Source organism: Doryrhamphus excisus, linkage group LG10 (genome assembly GCF_037039965.1).
Source record: "Doryrhamphus excisus strain RoL-2023G ecotype Guam linkage group LG10, RoL_Dexc_Guam_v1.1, whole genome shotgun sequence".
Lineage (NCBI taxonomy): Eukaryota > Metazoa > Chordata > Actinopteri > Syngnathiformes > Syngnathidae > Doryrhamphus > Doryrhamphus excisus.
The window spans coordinates 12,775,511-12,801,590 of record NC_136366.1 but is presented as its reverse complement, the minus strand read 5'-3'; the positions used below and the strand labels follow the sequence as shown (position 1 = coordinate 12,801,590).

The 26,080-nt window shown below is 39.7% G+C and overlaps 1 long non-coding RNA gene across 1 annotated transcript in view; it reads left to right on the top strand.

The window, feature by feature from the left end:
- Positions 1-26,080, top strand: part of LOC144901101 (uncharacterized) — an 88,480-nt gene that overhangs the window by 48,210 nt on the left and 14,190 nt on the right. The window contains exons 6-8 of the long non-coding RNA XR_013629271.1: positions 11,300-11,373; positions 15,288-15,475; positions 20,431-20,501. This is a non-coding gene — a long non-coding RNA (uncharacterized LOC144901101). The remainder of the gene's footprint in view (positions 1-11,299; positions 11,374-15,287; positions 15,476-20,430; positions 20,502-26,080) is intronic.

Here is a 26,080-nt window from a genome sequence, read left to right as displayed (position 1 = left end):
TTCCTCATATATTACCTTGCTTTTTAATTCATCCCCAGACAGCATTAATGGGATGTGACGCTCCATCAGGTTCTTGTCCTTCTAATTGTCACCCCCATGGCGCGGCCATTTTTCAAGCCCAAACTGTCTGTCATTTATGTGGTGAAACTGGGGGAGGAGCAACCTATTTATGGAAGAACCTAACTTGAGGAAGTTTACATGCAATAAATCATAAAAGATGCAACCTAAAAAAAAAAAAAAAACATGTAAGCTTAACGTGCGTTAGCGAGATGCAATGAGCGAGCAAATTGAAGCCCGGCGTTTACACGCGGCTGTCAAACGAATCATCGCTCATGAGCACACGCCTTCATTTTGTCATTGGTGTCGGGTTAAGTCATTTTGACGAGCATGCATTTGCACCAACATGCGGGCGTGCATCCATCCGTAGTAGCACGACCAGGCGCCGCATAAAAGACGGAGGCCCATCTGCTAGCTTGTGCGAGCGTAGCACTCGGCGGACCCTGATTTCATTATCTCAGCGTGTTCTCTCTGACCCTGCGGAAAAAAAAATGACATCTGATTTTACCTCAAGATCAATTTGTATGTAAATCAGCGAGGAACCGGAGGACAGCGGAGGTGTGGTGACAACAAAAGCTGTTTTTGGAGTCGGTTGAGCACGTTTGTGAGGTTGTGCCCACTGAGGCCCTAATGGAGCCCATTTGAGGTGATGGGACCCTTTGGTGCACTGGGCCCATCAACACCATATGTTCCACTTATGTTCTGCATTGGCGATTACACTCTAAAAAGAAATGTGCTGCAAAGTTGTTTAGCTGCACAAGAAATGTGCTTATCAGGACATTTTCGACACACATTAGTAGAAAGATGACATATTTTGGGATTGCTTAAAATGCTCTGTTTTACTGTAAGTAAAACATATGGGATTTTTTTGGCAGTGTAAACCATTTGCTTATTTATATATGATAGTGGCTGCACTGTGGCCATGTGGTTAGCATGTTGGCCACACAGTCAGGGTGCATGTTTAAGTGGTAGACAAGCTTTGGTCTCCCCTGACCTGTAATTCAGCAGGCAGCAGACGGCCATGATGCGTGTTTAGAGCCAATATATGAGTGAAGAAGAAGACATTCAGGAAATGTTCCAAGGTTTCCTCAAAGATTAGCATGCTAACCATTGGCATGTTCGCAACACTAGCATGCTCATGGTAAACATGTTAGTTTTTCAGATAAAAACATACACATACGCAGTTTTCAGATTAGGTGTTAGCATGCTAGCTATTAGTATGTTAGCACTGGTAGCATGCTGGTATGCTAACATTATTTTTGAGATTTTTCCCTATACATTGACACTTCTTGCTTGGTGTTAACTTGCTCAGAGTTAGCATGCTAACTACAGCAGATTAGGTGTTAGCATGCTAACTCCAGCAGATTAGGTGTTAGCATGCTAACTACAGCAGATTAGGTGTTAACATGCTAGCTATTAATATGTTAGCACTGGTAGCATCCTGGTATGCTAACATTATTTTTGAAGTTTTTCCCTAGACATTGACACTTCTTGCTCGGTGTTAACTTACTCAGAGTTAGCATGCTAACTACAGCAGATTAGGTGTTAGCATGTAAAGCTATTAGTATGTTAGCACTGGTAGCATGCTGGTATGCTAACATTATTTTTGAGGTTTTTCCCTAGACATTAACACTTCTTGCTCGTTGTTAACTTGCTCAGAGTTAGCATGCTAACTACAGCAGATTAGGTGTTAGCATGCTAGCTATTAGTATGTTAGCACTGGTAGCATGCTGGTATGCTAACATAATTTTGAGGTTTTTCCCAAGACATTGACACTTCTTGCTCGGTGCTAACTTGCTCAGAGTTAACATGCTAACTAAAGCAGATTGGGTGTTAGCATGCTAGCTATTAGTATGTTAGCACTGGTAGCATGCTGGTGTGCTAACATTATTTTTGAGGTTTTTCCCTAGACATTGACACTTCTTGCTCGGTGTTAACTTGCTCAGAGTTAGCATGCTAACTACAGCATTGTAGTCCACCATCAGCTTGCTGGTTGTTATAGCATGCTAGCAGATGCATTTCAGTCCGACGCCAGGTCATCAGGGCTACATGTTAGCATGCTAGCTGCAGCATTTCAGACCGGCATCAGCTAATCAGGGCTATGTGTTATGTGAAATGACACACATCCAGTTAGCATTGGTATAGATATCTCTGTGGACCAACACATTTTTCTTCCAAATTAAGATTGGTGGCTCTTGTTGAAGGTGCTATTCTGGTTTTTTTTTGTTATTGTAAAAAACAGCTGCACAGACTTCTCCACAATCTACTTAGAGCCTTCAGTAATGTAAATAAATGCTTGTTGATTTGATTTGCTTGGGCCTAGTGTGTGTGTGTGTGTGTTTTGATGGGTGGCCATGGGTGTTTTTCTGGGCTGGTCAGGGCCACTAATGTATGCAGGGTGATGGATGATGAACCTTGAGGAGGCGTCACTCTGACCATCCAATCTGCATGCTAGTTCTTTCTTTCTATTAGTATTCCTATTTAAGTAGCCTCTACCATTAAGATTATACTCACACATTTGACCCAAATGATGTCAGCTTTCCAAAATCTGCTCTGAAAACATACAGTAGTTAGTCGTCCCTCACTACATCATCATGTTTTTTGCCTAAATTAATTCATTAATTAACGACCCCTGTTTCATGTTCGACTAAGCCCCTATTCGTCAAAAATATGAAAAGACAAGTTATATCTTGTATTTTAGTCACAAGCGTCAGTCATCTCATATGTCGGACATGAAACAAGTTCTCCTCCCATTCCGTGTGGAAGTGGTAAGTTTTTCTTTCTCCTTTTCTTTGTCCTTCTTCCACACTCTGTTTGAAACACATTCTTAAATTTAGAATAACTAAATTGGGGAGGGTATGCAGTTAGCTTGGTAGCCTGTTTTGCCAGTGAAGCTGTCAGTTACAGGATGTCCCTGCAGTGATTGCAGTGTGTTGCCTGCGCTATGTGGTGAAAACAAAGAACAATAGGAGTCTAAATGTGACTATAGGGGTGTTATTTTTGTGACTACAGGGCTCTATTAATGTTAAAAAACTGTATTCAGCTTCAGCTTCACCAAAACCGCTGTAAAAATATCATGTATTCATATTTTTCTTCCACATTCAATGAGTCAATATTTTAAAATTAGCTTGAAATATATCCATCAGGTATTCATTTAATATTTTATGGAGTGTAACCCGTAAAATGCTAGTATGTATACATAACTGTATATACTCTATTTATTTAACACAGCAGCCAAAATGAAAACAACATTCAAAAAAAAACTGTGGCACAAAGTATTTGTTAAGAGTTCAAATGTAGTTTTTGTGTTCATTAACCTTCCAAACATGCCTTTGAAAGAGTGATAACATTGCATACTATAAATTACGTTTGAAGGTTTTTATCTGCAAAGCAACAATGATCCCTCCAGCCAATCACAATTTGCCATTCCCAGGGCCACACTCATATAAATGCTCCTTTCACTACATTATTAAATGACGACATCTTCACTGGCTGACACTGGCTCACAAAATAATCCAGGAAGCCTGCCAGGGTCACTGCTTGGTGGTAGTCGTAGCGATTAATCAGCAATCAATTCCAGTGAGTCATCAGTTAATCTACTAATTGGTTATTATGCCCATCCCTAATATGGAGGCAGCCTGGAGCAGCTGTCGGGATGCAAATGGGGAGAAAGTGGCTTTCAAGCCTCGCTGATTTTGGTCAAGTTTGTTCAGTCCATCTGCTACGTTTAGGCTGCATTCACAATTGTGGTTTGGTACTTGAGTCTGGACCAAAAAAAAAACAAAACACACTTTTGGTGTGGTTTGCTTAGCGTTCACAGTAAACAACGTATGAATAAAGTAGGGACTTGATTGGACGATATGTGACACTCAAATAGTCCAAACCAAAATGTTCTTTCCGTATCCCCCTATATTTACCATCTTAGATTTCACCAAAAGCTTCTAAAATGTACTTTTGAAGGGCATCGTTTCTGACATAACTCAAATATTTGAAAGCGAAATGCTGTCTCCTGGGTTGAACACATTGGTTATATTCATATTCTGCTAGTTTTTACCATCTTAGATTCCACCAAAAGCTTCTAAAATATACTTTTGAAGGGCAGCGTTTGTGACATAACTGAAATATTTGAAACTGAAATGCTGTCTCCTGGGTTGAACACATTGGTTATATTTATATTCTGCTAGTTTTACCAGCTTAGCTTTCACAAAAAGATGATAAATAAATATCATAATAATAATAATAAAACGGCAAATAATAAAAACTTAAGAAACCACATATAGTTGGTGGGTAGACAAATTATTTTTTTCAGATTAAAATTAACAAAGCATTATTAGAGCCCTGTAGACATGACAAAACACGACTATAGTCACATTTATACTTTTTTTATTTACAACATATTGCGCAACTGCAGGGTCTTGAGACACATGCTAACTCGCAAACTAGAGAGCTAGCGACCTAAACGGTTGCCTTCAAGTTATTTCCTTTAAACTTAAATAGCCAAAAACTTACCACTTCCACACGGATAGGGAGGATAACTATTAACAGTTATTTAACCTTTAACATGAACATTAATCAAACGTAATAATTTTTTCTGGGTACATGATACCATACAGGATCCATATCAAACTTGCACGGGCCGCACTAACATTAAACTTTCATATCAAGGCGGGGGCCTCAAACTAGTGCCGCGTGTTTGAGACCCCTGCTTTAAATGGAACCAAAGATGAGAAATGTGAACACACCCTTAAAGAGTCCACTGTGTGTTTCTAAGGCAACTTTCTAAGCCTCTCGACATGAATGCTCGGGTCGTTAGAGGAAGCACTTCCCTGCAACAATCTACTGCACTGTTCCATAGTTGTATTTTTTTCCTTTCTTGGTATTGTGGCCCGTATCCTCCTCTTTAGGCCATTTAACTCCTCAGGTAGCACTTTACTCTGCTCGGCTCGAGGGATGACTGCCCCCGTCTGAGAGAGAGCTGAAAGCTGATGATGACCTATTTCACTTTATATCTTCACATAAATTACACCATTAAAATCTCCTTAAAGGCACAAAACTCAACATCTGCTCCTCAAGGCTGACGGAGCGCACAATCTTTGGCCTATCAGACAACAGCGACCGTGTGTGTGTCTGTGTGTGTGGCCCTGCGGCAGCCTTTATTATGTGCTCCCTGGACAGGAGAATGGACCCCGTGAGCCGTGTGGGTGTGATGAAGCGGGAAAGTCGAAATGAAATGGATGGGCATTATTAACACTAAGCAAATAGGACTTTTGGCTATGAAATATACAGTAAGGGAAAAGTTATCTATTTTCATATTTTACTGCACTTTATGTGATGAATGCACCGAAGGAATGCAAAAGAAGGCACCTTTTGTTTTTAATGGAGACATCATGCGCTGCTCTCAGGGCCACTAAAGGCCCTTCTTTTGGGGTCACAAAAGGCCCTTCTTTTGTGGCCCGTAGCTGTTTTTTTTTTTATTGGCTGTTTTTTTATTGGGTGGTAGCACATTCTAATAATGTAATTTAACAAGACAACAAAATGGCAATAAATAAGAAATCAGCAGAAATTTTACAAGAATAAAGTTAAAATAAAAAAAAGTAAAAAAAATTACAAAAAAAGAATAAAGTTAAAATATTAAAACAAAAAAGTTGGAATTGAACATAATTTTTAAAAACGAGAACATTGTTACAATAATATGATGTAATTTTAGCTGTATAAACTAAATAAAGAATAATTTGTGAAACATATAAAACAACCGGGCTGCACGGCAGCCGAGTTGTAAGCGCGCAGGCCTCACAGCAAGGAGACCTGAGTTCAATTCCACCCTCATCTCTGTGTGTAGCTTGTAACGACATTTGTTATAAAGTCAAAATATTCACAGAAAAAGGTTGTATTCCGATAAAGTTATTGCAATAAAGTCAAAATATTATGGGGATTAATTACAAAAAGAGAATTCATGAAGATTATTGAAGAAAAAAGTTGTAATTTTTAAAAAAATGTAAAAAACAACAGCAAAAAATAGGGAAAAAAAGAACAAAAACAAACTTACTAACAATATGCTTTTTCACCTACATGACAAAGCTGGGATGCAGTTTTTCTCTTGTAATACTGTATATATAACTACTTAGCATATCTTCATGTTGCATGTTGCTTACAAAATATCAAAGTGTTGCTCTCAGGGTTTAATTTAATGAACATGTATAATTTGTAGTTTTCTGTAAAATTACAGCCTCCAGCGTCCATGCAGGGAAGTGAATGCTGTTTAAAGAAACGGCCACCAAAAACAGCCAGCAAAACACACGGAAACAGCCAGCCTTTTAGCCATGCGTTAAATTGAAAAGAAATTTGAGATGAATGAATGAAATCGGAAGAATGCGAAGAAAAGGAAATGCAGTTACACAAGGTTACCTCAAGATATGATGAGACTGACTAATTACATCCTTTATTATGATTAAAATTAAAAATAAATAAATTAAAATAAAAAATTAAAATTAAAATTAAAATTAAAATTAAAATTAAAATTAAAATTAAAATTAAAATTAAAATTAAAATTAAAATTAAAATTAAAATTAAAATTAAAAAGACTGACCTATTTACTAGCACTTTGTCTTGTTTTTTTTTATTTCACTGCAATTCTGTGTTCTGTGTTTTTATTTGTAGCTCTATACTTGATATTTTGTTACAGTCGTATATATTATATGTTACTGAACAGTTGGCAAGCTGTGCCATATGCATTTTCGGTGTCCGCCACGAGCGTCATCTGCGTCCCACATTGTCCCCCACAAGCATACTCCCCGTCCCACATCTGGTGAGTTTTGGATCTGGTCACCCTACTGGTGACATGAAGACTGGGTGGCGGAGTTATGGACGGACTTATTGAGACTACCATAATGATAATTGTCCACTGGTGGTAGGCGGAGACAATATTGTGAAAATAAATCAAAGTCAATGTGATTTAAATGGATTGATATGCTACGTCTTATTCAGCATGTTTGATGAAGCAAAACAAAAGCTTACTGGAGCATCTTTTCTCTTCAACAAAACCCTGACATGTGACCTTGTGTGTGTGTGTGTGGGGGGGGGTTCTTCATGTTCCAGCAGGGGAGCTTATTTTGGCACCTCTACATTTTTATTTTCTTGAAGTGATCTAATTACTGCATGTTAAATGGGCATCTGCTAAACGGTGCATATAATAATGATGCGCTTCCACACGCTGAAGTGGCTGCTGCCGGGGCTAACACGTAAATTAGCCTTCTTGTCTTTTTCTGGGGGGCCTTGAACAGCCTCGGGTTGTCTTTTGGATTAATGGCACCAGGCTGGTTTATAGCCCGTGTCAATGCGACAGAAGGGGGGAGGTGTCTCTTTAAAACCACCCAAAAACCCCAAATGTGTTTGAATGAATTATTGATGTTTTGATCGATATTTTTGTTTATTTTTTAGCATTAACAAATTTTTTGCATTACGCAAACAATACACAAATGATTGTGATGAAATTTTTTTATGTAAATCCAAAGAGTCCTGTTAGAACTGGTCCAACACACCCAAAATGCAAATGTCTTTAACCTGTAGCAGCCTGCTGACTCAGTGTACGATGGTCGAGTGGTTAGCGCACAGACCTCACAGCTTGGAGACCAGGGTTCAATTCCACTCTCGTCCATCTCTGTGTGGAGTTTGCATGTTCTCCCCGTGCATGCATGGGTTTTCTCCGGGTACTCCGGTTTCCTCCCACATTCCAAAAACATGCTAGGTTAATTGGCCACTCCAAATTGTCCATAGGTATGAATGTGAGTGTGAATGATTGTTTGTCTATATGTGCCCTGTGATTGGCTGGCGACCAGTCCAGGGTGTACCCCGCCTCTCGCCCGAATACAGTTGGGATAGGCTCCAGCACCCCCGCAACCCTTGTGAGGATAAGCAGTAAAAATGAATGAATGAATGACTTACTATTTGATCAAAGGAGGGAAGTTTACTTCCTGACATCTCAATGACCTGGGTAGGTTTCTGCATTATTTAGTATAATCCAGTTTTTGTGTCTGACACGGAAAATATAAAGGGGATCTATTATGCTCATTTTGCGGTTGTGGACTCCTATGGAGCAGGTACACACAATAACCAGCACAAAAAGCTTTCTAGTTCCTCCAGAATCTGCACCCTTCATCTGTATTTCTTTGGGGAAACGGGTACTAGCAATCCCGCTCTCTGTATGCACACACTATACTGCTACACTACCACTACCAGTAATCCCTCGTTTACTGTCGGTAATTGGTTCAAGACCCGACCACAATAGGTGAATTCCTTATTTATAAATTAAATATTTTTGTAGTTAGAGCATATAAAACATGTTTATGAGCTTCTAAATACGACTGTCAGTATTATTAGAGCCTTTGAGATATGAAACAACACCCCAATAAACTTATATAACCCATTATAGTTGACATAATAACAGAAAATATTAAACTATTAGGCTAATATAATAGACTAATATTAGATTAATAGCATCTTTGGTTAAGAAGACACAATGCAAATAGGCTGACTGTCACAGGGAAACAGCAAAGAAAGGGAAAGAACTAGCCTGTTAGCTAGCTGGACTTTGTCGAGTTAATTACTGCCTCATTCTTAACAGGTCACGCTACTAATTGCAGAAACTTCTACCAACAACAATATGACACAAAATGTTCTATTTCCCACCTTAGCTGAAATTGAAAGAGGTTTGTTCTCTACCGAGGGCACGCCACTTTTTGCTTGGTAGAAAAACATTCATGATTGACGTTATGGGAGCTTTCCGCCGCTATCAAATTCCTGGAAGATCCTTATCCTTCAGACGGGTGTAGGTACGTGGCTGTGTAAATATCGGCATGATGTCTGCAGTGTCTTGAGAAAAGGCCTCCGCAATATTTGCTGACATTTCTCTATATCTGCTGCCAGAGAATAACCTTTCTGAGTTATGAGAGGCTGTACGCTGCCTGTCTGTTTAAATGTCGTAACACCCAAGTTCATCATCGATGCACTGGGGATCACAGTTAAAGGCTCAAAGTGGGATCCAAATGGAAAAATGAAGGGCCAACCATTCAAACCTCTCTAACCTCTCTAAACTACACCATGATCAAGTGTATTCATGGACACTGTTGCTGTTTCGTTATTGTTCTTATGCAATATGTTAACTTGCTATGGATGTATTCTGCTCTCATTTCGTTGTCTTTCTGCTTGATTCCACCAGCTACAGTATTTATAGACAAATGTTTTAACCCACTGTTGCCGCTGTGAGTTGAATTGTCTTTGGAGTATACCGAGTCTCACAAGCTCAGAAAGTGCTGGAGCACTGCAGGTATTTTTTTATTATCATTTATCATTTATACAGTATCATTTATACCATGGCATATTAGTGGACGAGTGGTTAGCATGTTGGCCATGCAGTCAGGAGATTGGGAAGACCTGGGTTTGATTCTCAGAGTTTGCATGTTCTTCCTGTGTACTCCGGCGACTCCAAATTGTCCATAGGTATGAATGTGAGTGGGAATGGTTGTTTGTCTATATATGCCCTGTGATTGGATGGCGACCAGTCCAGGCTGTAACACGACCCCTCTTCCAAAGTCAGTTGGATACCCCCGCGATTGTAGTGAGGATAAGCGGCATAGAAAATGAATAGAGGGATGGATGGGTTATTGTGACCAAGCTTGAACCAGTCATGATGTGCTATATATATCACTATATTGACACTTACTATGGTACCCATTATGTCATTGTACGGTCATATCACCTCGTACTTTGGTACGAGGTGCATTATAAAACAAATTAAAATTAAAATTAAAATTAAAATTAAAATTAAAATTAAAATTAAAATTAAAATTAAAATTAAAATTAAAATTAAAATTAAAATTAAAATTAAAATTAAAATTAAAATTAAAATTAAAATTAAAATAACAAAAAAAAACTTCAACTGTATTATGGAAAGCAGGAAGTGAACAAATGTAACAGTTACTGATTGTAAAAGTACCAAATGGAGGGGTAGGATTTAATAAGCTTTGCTTCTTCCTACTCCTTTTGAACGTGTGGAACTGTGAACTGATTATGGGATGCACTCAATTGTAATCTGATGCATGTTCAAATGCAATAAAACCATGACCATTACCAAATTATCATGGCTATCATTATTATCATGGGAGGATGCTTGGGAGATAACCAGTCTTCCACCACAGCCATATTTCCCGATCATGAAAACCGATATTAACAGATATCACCTGTGGTTCATTCATTATCATATATCGTTTTTTGGCAAAAAAAAGCCAATATCGGACATCCCTACTTATGACGGAAAATAATCTATCTGCAATAAATTGTGATTAATTGCGTTAACTGTGGACAAAATGCAATTAATCACAATTACATATTTTAATCAATAGTCAGCAATAAAAATCCCTAACATGTTTGTATTTTTTTTTTACTTCATAAACTCGTCTATTACTACTAATACTATTATTTATGTATTTTTAAGTGATATTTTTTAATTTTAACAATGTTTTTGGGAGATAATTTTTAAAGCAACATTTTTACACGTGTCTAGAATTTCCAATTCCATTACTAGTTCTGTTGTGATTATTGTTGGCATTGGCAGAATAAAACGGCATCAAATGACCTTGGTGTTCATGATTAATGAGAGACGAGGACGGGGATATGACGCCTTATTATGGTCTCATTAACGGACGTGTTCATGAATCACAAAGCACATGCTTAAATTAGACATCATTAATTATTCCAAGATTAGAGGATAAAGAGGTTTTTTTTTGTAAGGCCATTAATAATATTATCTGTGTGCCATGTGAGCATGTCGGCAAAATACTAAAACGTCCTATTCTTTTTTTAGTTTTATGACACTTTCATGCAAAAAAAAAAGTCAATAATCCACATTTATAAACTACACATTCACTCCTAATTGTACTTTAAGAGGCTATTCTTACATATCAGTAAATTAAAGCACTTACAAAGTGTGTCTGCGGCAGCTGGGCTGTAAAACATCCCATAAAAATCTCAGCATACTATAAAGGTTTTACAGTTATGTGTTTTCACCTCTTCTGTATTTGTTTTTACATCACACAACAAGCCACTTATATTGGAACTTTATGCAGCATGTAAATGATAACATAAACATATTATGATCCAAAATAAAATTGTCCAAAAATATGTTTCAGTTTCAAACTGGACTAGTTTTAAGTAAATACAAATGAATCGATTTGTGTTCTCATTGCAGTTCAACCAATCAGATCATTCATTGGACCCACACCTCTACTCTGCAGCGTCATGACAACAACGAGGCCACGAAAGGTAAACAAACATGGAAATTGGTTAGAACTAAATATATGGATGAATTAGTACAATTGCATCAAAAATGGCATGAATCAGTTGTTCTTAAAAATGGCGCCAAAAAAAAAAAATCACAAATCAGACTTGTTAACCTTCCTCTTGTGTTAGCTTTCTGGTATCATCTCTTATGTTAACGGGTCGATTTTGACCCATGTATTAAATCAGCTATAAAATACACTAAAAACAATAAGTTACCATCAAATTTACTTCTGGTGTCTTGGTTACCTTCTTAGGCTTCCTCATCCATGAAAATATTGGTTTTAATACTTTTGGTGTGGGCATGTAGGCCTTTTTTTGTCACTATACCCCTCCATTTCAATTTCCAAAAATGGTCAAATGAACCTCAAAAGAATCATATTCATAAATTGAAGGTTCTTTTGTTACCTGGCTATTACTGAGGGTTATAGAACAAATTTCTTAAATCAATTAGTTTTATTTATTTTCTCATTTTAGTATTAATCACTAAAGAAATATCTATGGTGTTGGGGTCAATTTTGACCCATGTACTATATTCATGTCAAGAAAAGGTTGAAAAAGTTATTGTTTTCAGCAACAGAACTTTAGTATAAACTGAAATCAAAAAGCAGAACAGGTCCAGATCTTGGTTCACTGTACTTGTGGTCATAATTTCAACCAGACCATTTTGAAATTTAGTCAAACAACATTTTTTTGGTTTTATTTTGTTGAAATCGAGTTTCCTGACAAAGTCAAAAAGCCTTGATGCAATAAACAAATGTTATGTGATTCTTTTTATGCATTAAAATGTAAAACGGGTCGGTGCCGACCCTGACACAAGAGGAGGGTTGAAGTTAAAAAGTTAGTTGGCTTGTTACTTTCTTTGCGCTCATTAAAAAAACATAAAACGCTAATCAGAAAGGGCTAAAACTCCTCGACAAAAGTCTTTAACAAGACCTTTTAGCATTTCTGATGAAACTATTATAGAAATATGACTAAAACCGAAAAGCTCTTCACACAAAATAAGCACTGAGGCTTATAGTTTTTGACCAAAAGCAAGCACAGGGTGACCAACTCATTGTGCCACGTCTGGCCTGGCTAGCTTCCGGGCCCTCGAGCGACTGGAAAGCAAGCGTATCCGAGGAACGGCAGACTGGGGCTGTACACTCCAATGCCTCCGCCTGCTGGGGACAGCTGACACACACGCTGCTCTGAAGACTGACAACGGTTAGGTGCGGCCTCTCCAAATAAAAACCTGCCTCTCCTGGCGACATGTCTCACCTGTCTCTCAAGCACGCAGCTTGGTATCCTGGCAACGCCATCCCAACCGGCATGCTTGGGTGCACAAAGACAAAAGGATGTAGTCCCTTGAAGAAAACATAGACAGCAAAAAACCTTGGCAGCAATTTTCCGTACAGAAACAAACACTCGTTTAGCAAGCGGCCAACGACTGTGACCGACCACATGTTCCGAGCGCGTGTATTGACCATATCCTTTGACCCCGGGAGTGACGCCTCCGTGGAGTCCCCCTCCGACTGCGCCGCCGCTCTGGAATGGATTAGGAGACAGCAGGCCTAACAGCTTGGTCTGGTGCTGCCCTGCGTGGCTGCCATGCTGCCTTCAAGCGCTGCAGATGCCGCCTCACTAGCGGGTGCTGGGAATGGGCAGCGAGGGCCCATACTTCACCGCTTGATGCTCGCCTGTCCAAGTGATGTTTTTTGAGAGCGCGACAAAGTATGAAATGTCCCACCTCAAAGTGTTGCAGTCCAGCTTAAATGCAAAAATATAGCATGTTGTATGGAGACACGTTCTTGGGAAACCATATGTTCAACAAACCTAACGCTCTTTCTGCTGAGAAGCTGTCGCTTCCGTGTCTTTACATTCAGAGCAGTTTGTGTGAAATGCTATTAGAAATAAATCAAACATGGTAATGGTAATGGTTTTATTTCATTTGAACATGCATTAGATTACAATTGAATGCATCACATAATCAGTTCCCAGTTCCACGTGTCCAAAAGGAGTAGGAAGAAGCAAAGCTTAATAAATCCTACCCCTCCATCTGGTACTTTTACAATCAGTAACTGTTACATTTGTTCACTTCCTGCTTTCCATAGTACTGTTTAAGGTTTTTTTTGGTTTTATTTTTATTTTTATTTTTATTTTTATTTTTATTTTTATTTTTATTTTTATTTTTATTTTTTATTTTTATTTTTATTTTTATTTTTATTTTTATTTTTAGTTTTTATTTTTATTTTTATTTTTATTTTTATTTTTATTTTTATTTTTATTTTTATTTTTATTTTTATTTTTATTTTTATTTTTATTAATAATGCACCTCGTACCAAAGTACGAGGTGATATGACCGTACAATGACATAATGGGTACCATTATAGCATATAATCGGCATTGTCTTTTTTGCACTTTCCTCACATCTGTGGCGTTGAGGCACAAATTTAGCTCTTTTCCTTATCAAAGGTCACAATTTTCCAACAATTTTCCACCATTATATTTCCATCTGGCAAGTTACACTTAATACGGATCAGTGAATCCTTCATATAAAATGTTGTCTTATAAGTCCCTAAATGACATCATACACTAAATTTGACTATTACATCATTAGCAACATAAGTTCCAATGGATGCAAGAAGTGATTGGTGCTTTGAGACTAGGCCGGGGCTCATTAAAGAATATGTGCTTCATTTTTTCCACTGGTCATGAAGTTGCGACTCACCTTTTATTCACTTATTTTTATTTACTTACATTTTCTAAAAGTACTTTTAATTTGCGATATTACCCCCAAAATTGCACTGCAACATTGTCCTGGAGAGCCGATACCATCACCATTGTTGATGATGTTGATTTTTTTAATGAAAATATGTATGGGCCCCTTTTTAAACAGGAGCTTCCTGGGCGAAATGGAAGGGTGTACCCCCCAAAGTGGGGTACGCCAACTGTGATGGGAGTATATTCATTCATTCATTTTCTACCGCTTTTTCCTCACAAGGGTCGTGGGGGATGCTGGAGCCTATCCCAGCTGTCTTCGGGCGAGAGGTGGGGTACACCCTGGACTGGTGGCCAGCCAATCACAAGGCACATATAGACAAACAACCATAGAGACAAACAACCATTCACACTCACATTCATACCTATGGACATACCTATGGAGTGGCCAATTAACCTAGCATGTTTTTGGAATGTGGGAGGAAACCGGAGTACCCGGAGAAAACCCACGCATGCACGGGGAGAACATGCAAACTCCACACAGAGATGGCCGAGGGTGGAATTGAACCCTGGTCTCCTAGCTGTGAGGTCTGCGCTCTAACCACTAGTCCGCCGCGCCGCCCGTGATGGGAGTATATGAATAAAAATGAAACCTCAGAGTTCAATGGTACGAGGAGAACGCAACAGAAAGGAGACGGTGAATGTTATGGCATCAAACCTCAACCTCATCATTTTGTTTTTTTAAATCAGATTAATCACAGTTTTCAAATGAATTAAAAACCGAAATTAAAAGCGTTATCAGCTCATAGGGATTGGTCTTGTCAAGTTCAGAACCTTCTGCTCAACTTAAATGATGAAGATGACCATATGGAGCACAAAGCGTATCAATCATCTGATGGAAACTACCATCAGACTCCGTGGGGAACATCTTATGGCCGAGTTTGCAGCTCAAGGTTGTTTCGGGTAACGATGTACCCGACTACAAAAAAAAAAAAAACAAACAAGTCTGACACTGAAACCGATGCTGCCTCCTTTGATACGTCCCCATGGGAGCCTGTCGGATAAAGATGTCTTAGCAGTGAAGGTCACCTTGAGTAGCTTCCCTGTTATTTTGATTTTTTTTTTTGTTACCTGGGTTCCTCTATGAAATCCATCACCTGGCAGCGCCATTGGTAATGAACTCATTTTTTCCCCCCCAGCTTGTCAGAGAGACTCACAAGGGACAACGGTGGTGAGTCCGGGCCCTGTGAGTTATTGACCCTGTGCCAGAGGGGAAGGTAGAGGTCGGCGCTACCAATGACAAAGAGGACGCCCATGAGCCTTGGTGGATGGAGGGAGGATGCTGCGGGGCACGAAGCGATCGAAGGAGACGGGGCAATCATTACAAGTAAGTGAGGAGGGGAGTCACTTATTTATTCAGACGTGACATTTCATAAAACACTCGCTATTTTGGCTAGTTATTCTCTTTTGTGGGCTTTTTTTTTCCTTCTCGCCAAGCTGCATTACTTCATATTTTTAACCACGTTACGCAACTCTTTGGCAATAAGCTACTCTTCCGTCGGCCAACAATAATTAACCACTTTTTTCATGCAGTGCTTTTGTGCAGCTATGTGAAATGGCCAAAAAACTAGAAAAGCAAACTTGGCAATCACACAATAGAATCCCATTTTTATACTGATGTGTGTTGTGTGTATTAACATGCAGCCTGACTTTGCTGAGTATTTGCCCATCGGGCGCTTTGCCACATGTGATATTTGCTCTCAAGATCCTTTTCTCCCAGTTAATGACCTTCTTTAAAGGTCACATATTATACATGTTTTCACCCATTTTAAATAAAGGTTTTACATCACTGTAGAATAATTCATGCAATGATGATTGCAGATGACATTGTGATTGTAGTGAGAGTAGGGAACAGGTGGAGAAGATGCTAGAAGAGTGGAGATTAGCCGCAGCAAGACGGAGTATATGTGTGTGAATGAGAGGGACCCAAATGGAAGAGTGAGGTTACAGGGAGAAGAGATACAGAAGGTGGAGAATTTGAAGTAAATGGGGTCAACAGTTCAGAACAATGGAGATTATGAAAAGGAGGTTTAAGAAGCGTGTGCAGGCAGGATGGAGAAAAGTGTCAGGCGTGATAGAAGTGTGATAGAAGACTTTCAGCTAAAATGAAAGGAAAAGTAAACAAAACTGTGGTGAGACCAGCCATGTTGTTTGGATTAGAGACAGTGTCCCTGAGGAAAAGACAAGAAGCAGAACTGGAGGTAGCAGAGATGAGGATGCTGAGGTTCTCATTGGGAGTGACCAGGATGGATAGGATCAGGAGCGAGTACATCAGAGTTACATTACATGTTAGAGACCTTGGGCGGCCAGACTGAGATGGTTGGGACATGTCCAGAGGAGAGATAGTGAATATATTGGTAGGATGGTAGGACGCAAACAGGAGGTCCTGACCCGCTAACATAAGAGATGATACCAGAAAGCTAACACAAGAGGAAGGTTAACAAGGGCTAAAGTGTCAAAATAGGTATTTCCCATTGCGTCCTTTGTTAACTAGCTCATATTAACTCGTTTTCTCGAGCTAGAATGCACAGAAAATGATAACATACAACAAGTGGGATGGGAAAACACTAGCAAGATAACGATGGATTATTTTGTGTGTGCCCACAAAGCGTCGTCAAATCATCCTGGACATTTTTGTGCAATCCCTGTCACACACATTATTATTATATATGAGTTACATTTTGATGGTTTCAGTTCAAAAAATATCTCCTTATCTCTCTGAAAGCAGCCACCTTCTGACCTTTCGCTGCAGTGCCAGGGCAGTCGTGATATCTTATCTTTAGGGACGACAACATGGAGGCAGCTAAAACGTAACGATGCTAATGATTTCACACTTGCACCGCATGGTTATTCATGACTTTGCTCAGTAAACACAAACCTGTGATTCATTCGCAGTTTTAAACCTGCCTGGAGATTTTTTTTTTTTTTTGGCATCCGTGCAGGTGTTAATCAGCCTGAGAGCCAAATAATGAGACGCTCCTCCTCGTTGATCTACGCCTGCTGCTGATGTTCCCTGCTGGGATCTTGTTAGTTCATGCATCATCATTTTTGTACAGGACTGTAAATGACATATGTGGCGCCTCCTATGGATTGTGTTCCAAATTCTTTGCAAGACAAGCTTGCTTCCAGATAATATCCTGATATCTGATATCCTCACAGTTATATAATCATTAAATGCTTAAAACGTTTTGGTAGAGGCAGCCATATTGTTTCAATTTGGGCTTGTCAGTAAGGCAAAGCACGTTTATTTACAGAGCACCATTCATCCAAAAAAAACATAGAATCATTCTAAAATCTTTAAAGAAAATTCCATAAATAAAAAAAAATCAAATTCAGATAAAATACTTTCAGTTGCCAAATACGCAGTTGAATAGAAGTGTTTTCAGCTTATATTTGAACATTGCCGAGGTTGAGGATTGTCACACATCTTCTGGAACACTGTTCCAGATTTTGGCAGCATAAAACTGAAACGTAGCCTCATCATGATAAATCAGGAGACCACTACCTGAGCTTCTGAGAGCCCAAGATGGTTTAGGGGACTCGAACATGTCAGAGATGTACTTTGGCGCAAGACTTGTCCACAAGTATAGCTGTTTTAAAGTCTATTCTCTGAGCAACAGGAAGCCATTTTCTGGTTCTAGTCAGGACTCGAGGAGCAGCATTCTGGATGCACTGCAGCAGTTTCATAGCTTAGACGCTATTCCCTTAATTTTGGCAATGTTTTTTAAAATTGTCCAAATCTGATGATGTTATTGATTTAATGTGATTGTTAAAGTTCAGATCTGAGTTCATTATTATCCCTAGGTTTCTAACCTGATGATGTCTCTCGGTGACTGAAAACACTTTGTCTTTGTTTCTGTGGGCCAAAGAATTTTCAGTTTAGCTGGAGAAAGTTGTTTTGCATCCACACATGAATCTGTTTGATGCAAAAGCAAATATTTGATGACAAAGCATGTACAGAGGAAACAATAGCGGCACCGGGATTGACCCCTGGGGAGCTCCACAGGTTGATTGAAAACACATAACTCATTCATTCATTTTCTACTGCTTATCCTCACAAGGGTCGCGGGGGTGCTGGAGCCTATCCCAGCTGTCTTCGGGCAAGAGGCGGGGTACACCCTGGACTGGTGGCCAGCCAATCACAGGGCACATATAGACAAACAACCATTCACACTCACATTCATACCTATGGACAATTTGGAGTCGCTAATTAACCTAGCATGTTTTTGGAATGTGGGAAGAAACCGGAGTACCCGGAGAAAACCCATGCATGCACAGGGAGAACATGCAAACTCCACACAGAGATGGCCGGGGGTGGAATTGAACCATGGTCTCCTAGCTGTGAGGTCTGCGCGCTAACCACTCGACCGCCGTGCAGCCTAAAAACACATAACTTTTCTTTGTAAATCTCATAATAAACCTGCTACTTGTGCCATGCCGGACTCTTCTTGTCGCCATGGTGCCTTTTGCTTTCTTTTAACCATTCCAACCTTGACGGGAGCAATGGTAAACACAGATCTAACCATGACAGTTAAAGCGCTTCTACTTGAAGAAAGTGCAGGCTTAAACTCCAACCTATTAAGCTTTAAGTCCGTCCACATCACAACCGACACCCAAAATGTGGTTTCTCTTCATGCAGTTTTTTTTGGCTAATTATTTCATTTTATTATCCGCATGCAAACACCGAGACATGGCTGTAGCAAAGACATGGCTGGTCATCTCCTAAACTGCACTGATGTGTCTCCTCCTAAGCTGCATTAGCTGAGCAGGACCTCACACTGAGACGTCTTAGCGGCAGTCTCCAGTGGCACCAATCAGGCCTCTCCGCCATGTTGCACGCGTCCATTCAGCGCTGATAGCAATGAGGCATTAGATGCTGAGCTGCTGAGCTCACCCGGGACACAAAATTGGCCCGATCTGGGATGTGGCTTTATTATCACAATTGGCCACAAAATAAAAATCCGATTTAGAAGGATTTCAGCCTCATCCGGAAGAGTGTGGCCGTCTTAGACGCAGTCCCGGATGAGGTTTCTGGAGCTGTCCAAAGGTCCAGTTCCTCTGCGGTGGAATGGGAGAGTATAATGAAGCCTTCCAAGTGGATGAAAGTTCTTGAAAAGTTCACTCAAACAAACTCCGAAACAAAGGTGGCAGAAAATGTTGTAATGTGCATGCCAGGGCTGTGGATGGCGATGTCACGGCGGAGTAAATATACATGACACTAGCATGAAGGCATTGATGTTTTGGTTGTGATGTATCCCACTCACTCATATCCCATGACCGCAATTCATTGTGAAATGAATTAATATAATTTATTTGTAATCATTATTAAATGTGCTGCACGGCGGTCGAGTGGTTAGCGCGCAGACCTCACAGCCAGGAGACTAGGTTTCAATTCCACCCTTGGCCATCTCTGTGTGGAGTTTGCATGTTCTCCCCGTGCATGTGTGGGTTTTCTCCGGGTACTCCGGTTTCCTCCCACATTCCAAAAACATGCTAGGTTAATTGGCGACTCCAAATTGTCCATAGGTATGAATGTGAGTGTGAATGGTTGTTTGTCTATATGTGCCCTGTGATTGGCTGACAACCAGTCCAGGGTGTACCCCGGACTGCTCTCGCCCGAAGACAGCTGGGATAGGCTCCAGCATTCCTCGTGAGGAAAAGCGGTAGAAAACTAATGAATGAATGAATGTATTATTAAATTAAATTAATTTATTCTAACAAATTGCATCATTTTAATTTGTTACAAAAATGTTGTAACGGCAATGACCACATTGACCGCAATTCTAATCACATGACCACAATTCATTGTGCCACAAATGTCCCATTGTTGTTGCCTATGCTATTTTTTTGGCGGCGAGCTTGAAACTCAGATTCTACTGTTTCAAATGTTTTTAAGCTCCAAAACGGTCCCCCAAAAATGAAAGCCAACAATTTAATAGTAAAATTTTGTGTTTGATTTAAATTTGCTGTGTAATATATCCATTTAACAACCATTATTTTTTTTGTGTAGCCCATCTATGTTTTGTGTTTTCAATAAGCATTATATTATATTTAATACAGAGAAATTAGATTCCATTTTATTTGGTGATGCTTTTAATCCCAAGTATGCTGTTCAAATAGCCTTGTGAGCTTACCTGATATATGCCAGATTTGCTTTTTTGGCTTCTGGGGCACAAATGGGTGACAAATTCTGCCTAGCAACAAGTAGCCAGACAGGAAAACAATCAAATATAAGACCACCCAAGTCGCATTTGGTACATTTTAATGCAATTTGTTTTACAGTTTCTGCAGCATGATTGGGTTGTCTTAGAAGACGTTTCACCTCTCATCCATGCAGGCTTCATCAAGACAAGGTGAGACACACACCAGTCAGACTAGATATAGGAACAGCGCTATCTTTTTACCAGCGCGTTATGTTTTATGCAAGACGTGCTTTGATGACATAACTCACTTAAAAAAAAGCAACACGGTTTCAAATCTACACTGCATTTTATTATCAAATGTATCTTCCATAAAGTTCCAAAGAGGCCTGAAGCTTTTAAAGCTTTTATGTTAATGTATAATTATATCTGTGCATAACTAAAAGTGAGCTATGGATTATGAATTCAGCTCCCGTGTGTGTTGCCAATGTGTATTTGTTTTTAGTATTGATTTTTTTTCCTCCCACTTTTCCATCTATTAGGGAGATTTACAGAGCGGTAAATGATTTTATAGAGCTTTGCTGGGCAGCACGTTGCAATGCATCATGGCATGGCTGTTAAGCGCTTTGCATGGATTCATACACTGTACACTTATCCACAGTCAATTATTCCAAATAGTCGTGCTGCACCCACAGCAGTGATTGAGCGTCGCAGCCCCCCCCACCCTGACGCGTCCTTGGACGTGACATGATTTGCTGTAGAGTCTTACAATATTATATCATATTATACTGACTTCAATGACAGCACCGCTCTTCCACTACTGGAGGCTTTGTTCCTGATTCTAGATCAGCCAGGGACTAATCACGGAATCAATTACTCAAGATGTTGTTGTATTCTTATCTTCTTCTTTCTCTTTTGGCTTTTCCCTTCAGGGGTCGCCACAGCAAATCAATCTCCTCCATCCAACCCTGGCTTCTGCATCTGTCTCTCTCTTACCAACTACACTCATTTCCTCCTTCACTACATCCATGAACTTCCTCTTTGGACTTCCTCTACGCCTCCTACCAGGCAGCATCCTTCTACCAATATATTCACTATCTCTCCTCTGGACATGTCCCAACCATCTCAGTCTGGCCTCTCTGACTTTATCTCCAAGGCCTCTAACATGTAATGTAACTCTGATGTACTCGTTCCTGATCCTATCCATCCTGGTCACTCCCAATGAGAACTTCATTATCCTCATCTGTGCTACCTCCAGTTCTGCTTGCTGTCTTTTCCTCAGTGGCACTGTCTGACTGGAGACCAAACAACATAGCTGGTCTCACCACAGTTTTGTTTACCTTTCCTTTCATTTTAGCTGAAAGTCTTCTTCTATCAAACATCACGCCTGACACTTTTCTCCACCCTTTCCATCCTGCCTGCACACGCTTCTTCACCTCCTTTTCATAATCTCTATTGTTCTGGACTATTGACCCCAGGTACTTTAAATTCTCCACCTTCTGTATCTCTTCTCCCTGTAACCTCACTCCATTCGGGTGGAAGTTGTTGGTTTTTTAAATAATTAGCATTTTACAATTAATTTTTATGCAATATGATGATAATATTTGAGAATACTAATAACCAGCATTATCATAACAATGCTAAAAAGTAAGCAATAGCAATAATGATGATTAATAATAGGTGATTAATAATAACAAACGCCATCATAGCAATAATACAGTATATAAAAATAACCAAAACTCCCTCCGCAGTGCCTTACTTTCTGCAAGGTGACCTTCCACAAAGGCAGTCCATCATACCTAAACCAATATACTGTATACCTGTATGTGTAAATGTGTGTGTGAATGTGTGCATGATGAAGTTCCTCAGCACTGATTCCAAAAGGGATAAGACTTCATCACGTCGTCATTATTTCTGCTTCACAGTCAATTTCCGGCAACATTCCTCCATTCCGTCCTCTTTAAATCTACTCCATTCCCTTCCATCGGTTTTTGGGCCACAGGGATTGATTGTGTCTTTGCTGTGGGCGTCAGGGTGATTGTCATCACAGGAGACGTGACTTTACTGCTGCTGCTGCTTCAGCAGATCTGACGGATAGCACGTTCATTGCCCGTGAAGACCAAGGGAGCGTCTTCTTCAAGGAACGGCACAACGTTCACAGTGGCTGTTTGACCTTTGAGTTGTTTGGGGGGGAAAGTAAATGTCGGAATATGGAAATGGGCGGGACATTATTGGTCAGGTGGAATCCTAGCATCCTCATTCGAGGTTAATTTATGTAACAGAGATGAACATTTTAAAATGTTTTAACAATGAACATCCTCCAATAAAACACAACAGACATTTAATCCCATCAACCTGGGCACCATGGTACGTTTAATAATACAGTCCTCATTTAATTAAATCCCATATTGGCCAACCCGTGCTACATCCTAATCCATATCCATGGCATCATCATCATCACCACCACCACCTTCATCATCCAGTCTTTTATACACAAGGAGACAGATACGGGTTACACACATTTTTGAGAATAAATAAAGCAATCTGCTGCTCGCTCTCTCTCATCTCAATATTCCGGTGGGTCGGACTGCCAAGAACACACAATGTGCCATCTGGTGAGGCGTGGAACTCCGATAAGCTCCACTCAATATGGACTCACTCAAAAAGGAATAAATACAATTCATTTAAAACAAGCACCAAACAGGATACGTTATGTTTGAACAATACATACAAAATGAAAATGTTAATATAAAAATGCAAATTAGATGTATATGTATCATTAAAAATATTTTAAATTATGGCAAAACAAGTGCTAGTATTGGATAATAAATGGAAGCAAATCATTCATTCAATCATTTTCTACCGCTTATCCTCACGAGAACTGGAGCCTATCCCAGCTGTCTTCGGGCGAGAGGCGGGGTACACCCTGGACTGGTCGTCAGCCAATCACAGGGCACATATAGACAAACAACCATTCACACTCACATTCATACCTATGGACAATTTGGAGTCGCCAATTAACCTAGCATGTTTTTGGAATGTGGGAGGAAACCGGAGTACCCAGAGAAAACCCACGCATGCACGGGGAGAACATGCAAACTCCACACAGAGATGGCCGAGGGTGCATTTGAACCCTGGTCTCCTAGCTATGAGGTCTGCGCACTAACCAATCGACCACCGTGCCGCCAAGAAAATCATTATTATATAATATATGAGTTTGTATTTGTGGTGTAATTATATATATTGTTTAATTATTTAAATTTTGGCATGCGTGCACCCGTGCATGTGTGGGTTTTCTCCGGGTACTCCGGTTTCCTCCCACATTCCAAAAACATGCTAGGTTAATTGGCAACTCCAAATTGTCCATAGGTATGAATGTGAGTGTGAATGGTTGTTTGTCTATATGTCCTTGTTTGCACGTTGTGCTGGAAGACACAGCCATGTGTAACAATGCTCCTAGAAAGTTTCAGTAGGTTTTAAACCATCAAAATATGGCAACATACTGCAACTATTACATGTTATCATCCATAGTATATAGTATATCAAACCATGCAACGTTGTTAGTTGGTTTTTTTTTGAGAGGGCTTCATAGTATAATATAATAGGTGTAACCCAATGACAGCATTGTTAGCTAGCTCATATTAACTCTGTGTCTGGTGCTTTAATGCACAGAAAAGAGAAAGAAATATGTGTTCATGTTTCACATATGGATTGTGAATGATGGGCAAAATTCCAAAAAACTGCAGTCCCTTAAGAAATTATAAATCAACCAAAAGGAGAGAAAAGAATATTTGATGCAAAAATAAAAAATGACATTGTTAAAGAAATGAGAAGGAACATAACTGCATGCATACAATTCTGAAGAAATAAAAAAAAATATATATATTATTTATTATATTTATTTATATCTTATTATTTATCATTATTTTTGATATATATATTTTAATTTCTTCAGAATTGTATGCATGCAGTATATATATATATATATATATATATATATATATATATATATATATATAAATTAAACAGTTGGAGATATCTGTACATAGCATACCTATTAAGGAGAAGCATGCCTATGTTTTTTATTCGTATTTTTGCTTCAAATAAAACCCAGACAAGTCAGACATTGGCTGTGTATTTGCTATTTTAATGTCATCTCTGACAAGCTGTCCCAGGATGGGTCCGTGACCCAGTTTTGGGTCACTGTCTTGTGTCAGAATACAGTGTTTATGATGTGATGTTTATGGAGTGTTGCAGCAGGATGGAAACGACATGCAACAGGAAAGGTTTGGTGGTCTGAGGTGAATTTTTAATGAGGAGGATCTGAGGGGGTTCTGTATGACCTCCAACGTGTGTGTGGAATTTCTCACTTATGTCTGATTTCCTTTTTTCTGACATCACTGACAAGAGTTTTGGACGTAAACGAGCTGTCATTCAAGGCAGGAAGCCAGGAAATCAAATTGAAATCTTAAAGATTTATGTCGGAGGGACATATTTGGTCACAAGGAACAAATGCTTTAGTCATTTTAGACTGATTATAGTAGGTACTGTATATAGATACAGCATATTCATTCATTCATTTTCTACCGCTTTTCCTCACGAGGGTCACGGGCGGTGCTGGAGCCTATCCCAGCTGTCTTCGGGCAAGAGGCGGGGTACACCCTGGACTGGTGGCCATCCAATCACAGGGCACATATAGACAAACAACCATTCACACTCACATTCATACCTATGGACAATTTGGAGTCGCTAATTAACCTAGCATGTTTTTGGAATGTGGGAGGAAACCGGAGTACCCGGAGAAAACCCACGCATGCACGGGGAGAACATGCAAACTCCACATAAAGATGGCCGAGGGTGGAATTGAACCCTGTCTCCTAGCTGTGAGGTCTGTGCGCTAACCACTCGACCGCTGTGCAGCCTAGATACAGTATATAGTCGGCCTATTCAGTATATACTGCACTCAGTACAATGCCAGCAGCGTGTACAGACGTGTCTACTTGAGTACATCAACAGTAGAGTTTTCCGGTCCCAAAATTGAGGTCAAACATCGGAGCTTAGTGAATACGGAGGTGACGTTCCACTCGGGATTGCAACACGGCAGATAAAGGAAGAACGCGACTGTTATAACAGCGTTTCTTCTTAGTCCCTCCTCCCCCCAAGGACTTAACATCAAAGCTACAGGAAACATGGCTAATCTCCCTCGTCTTCCTCCCCAGTGGGCTACTTACAGCACAATGAAGTCAGAGAACAGTGCCAAGTGCATAGGGTCCTGGGGGAGGGGGGGGGGGTAAACACAACATGGATGTCATGATAGAGACACACTCGCATTTGCAGCACTTTTGTAGTTTATTTTTACCTAGCTTCTGGAAGCAGATCAACTAAACTGTTTGGGTTCTTTTTTTTGGTCTTGTCTGCATCATGTGGCTGTAGGAGACCTCCTGATGGAAGTAGTTGCATTTGAATTATCACAAGTGGTTAACATCCCAGAACTTTATCTACCTCTGCATGCGCTTTAAAATGTAAAAATCATTAGTGGTATTAATGCTGACTGAGCAGTGTGTCTTCCTGTCCTCTTTTTCCCTGCTAATAACAAAGCTAATCATCGAAACATATAATAATAATCGAACATGCAGGTTTTGGGAATGTGGGAGGATGCGGGAGTACCTGGAATTGTAGTCATATTATATTATGAAGGGATGTCACTGCTATAATTGTACACAAAATTTTTTTCATTCATTCATTCATTTTCTACCGCTTTTTCCTCACAAGGGTCGCAGGGGTGCTGGAGC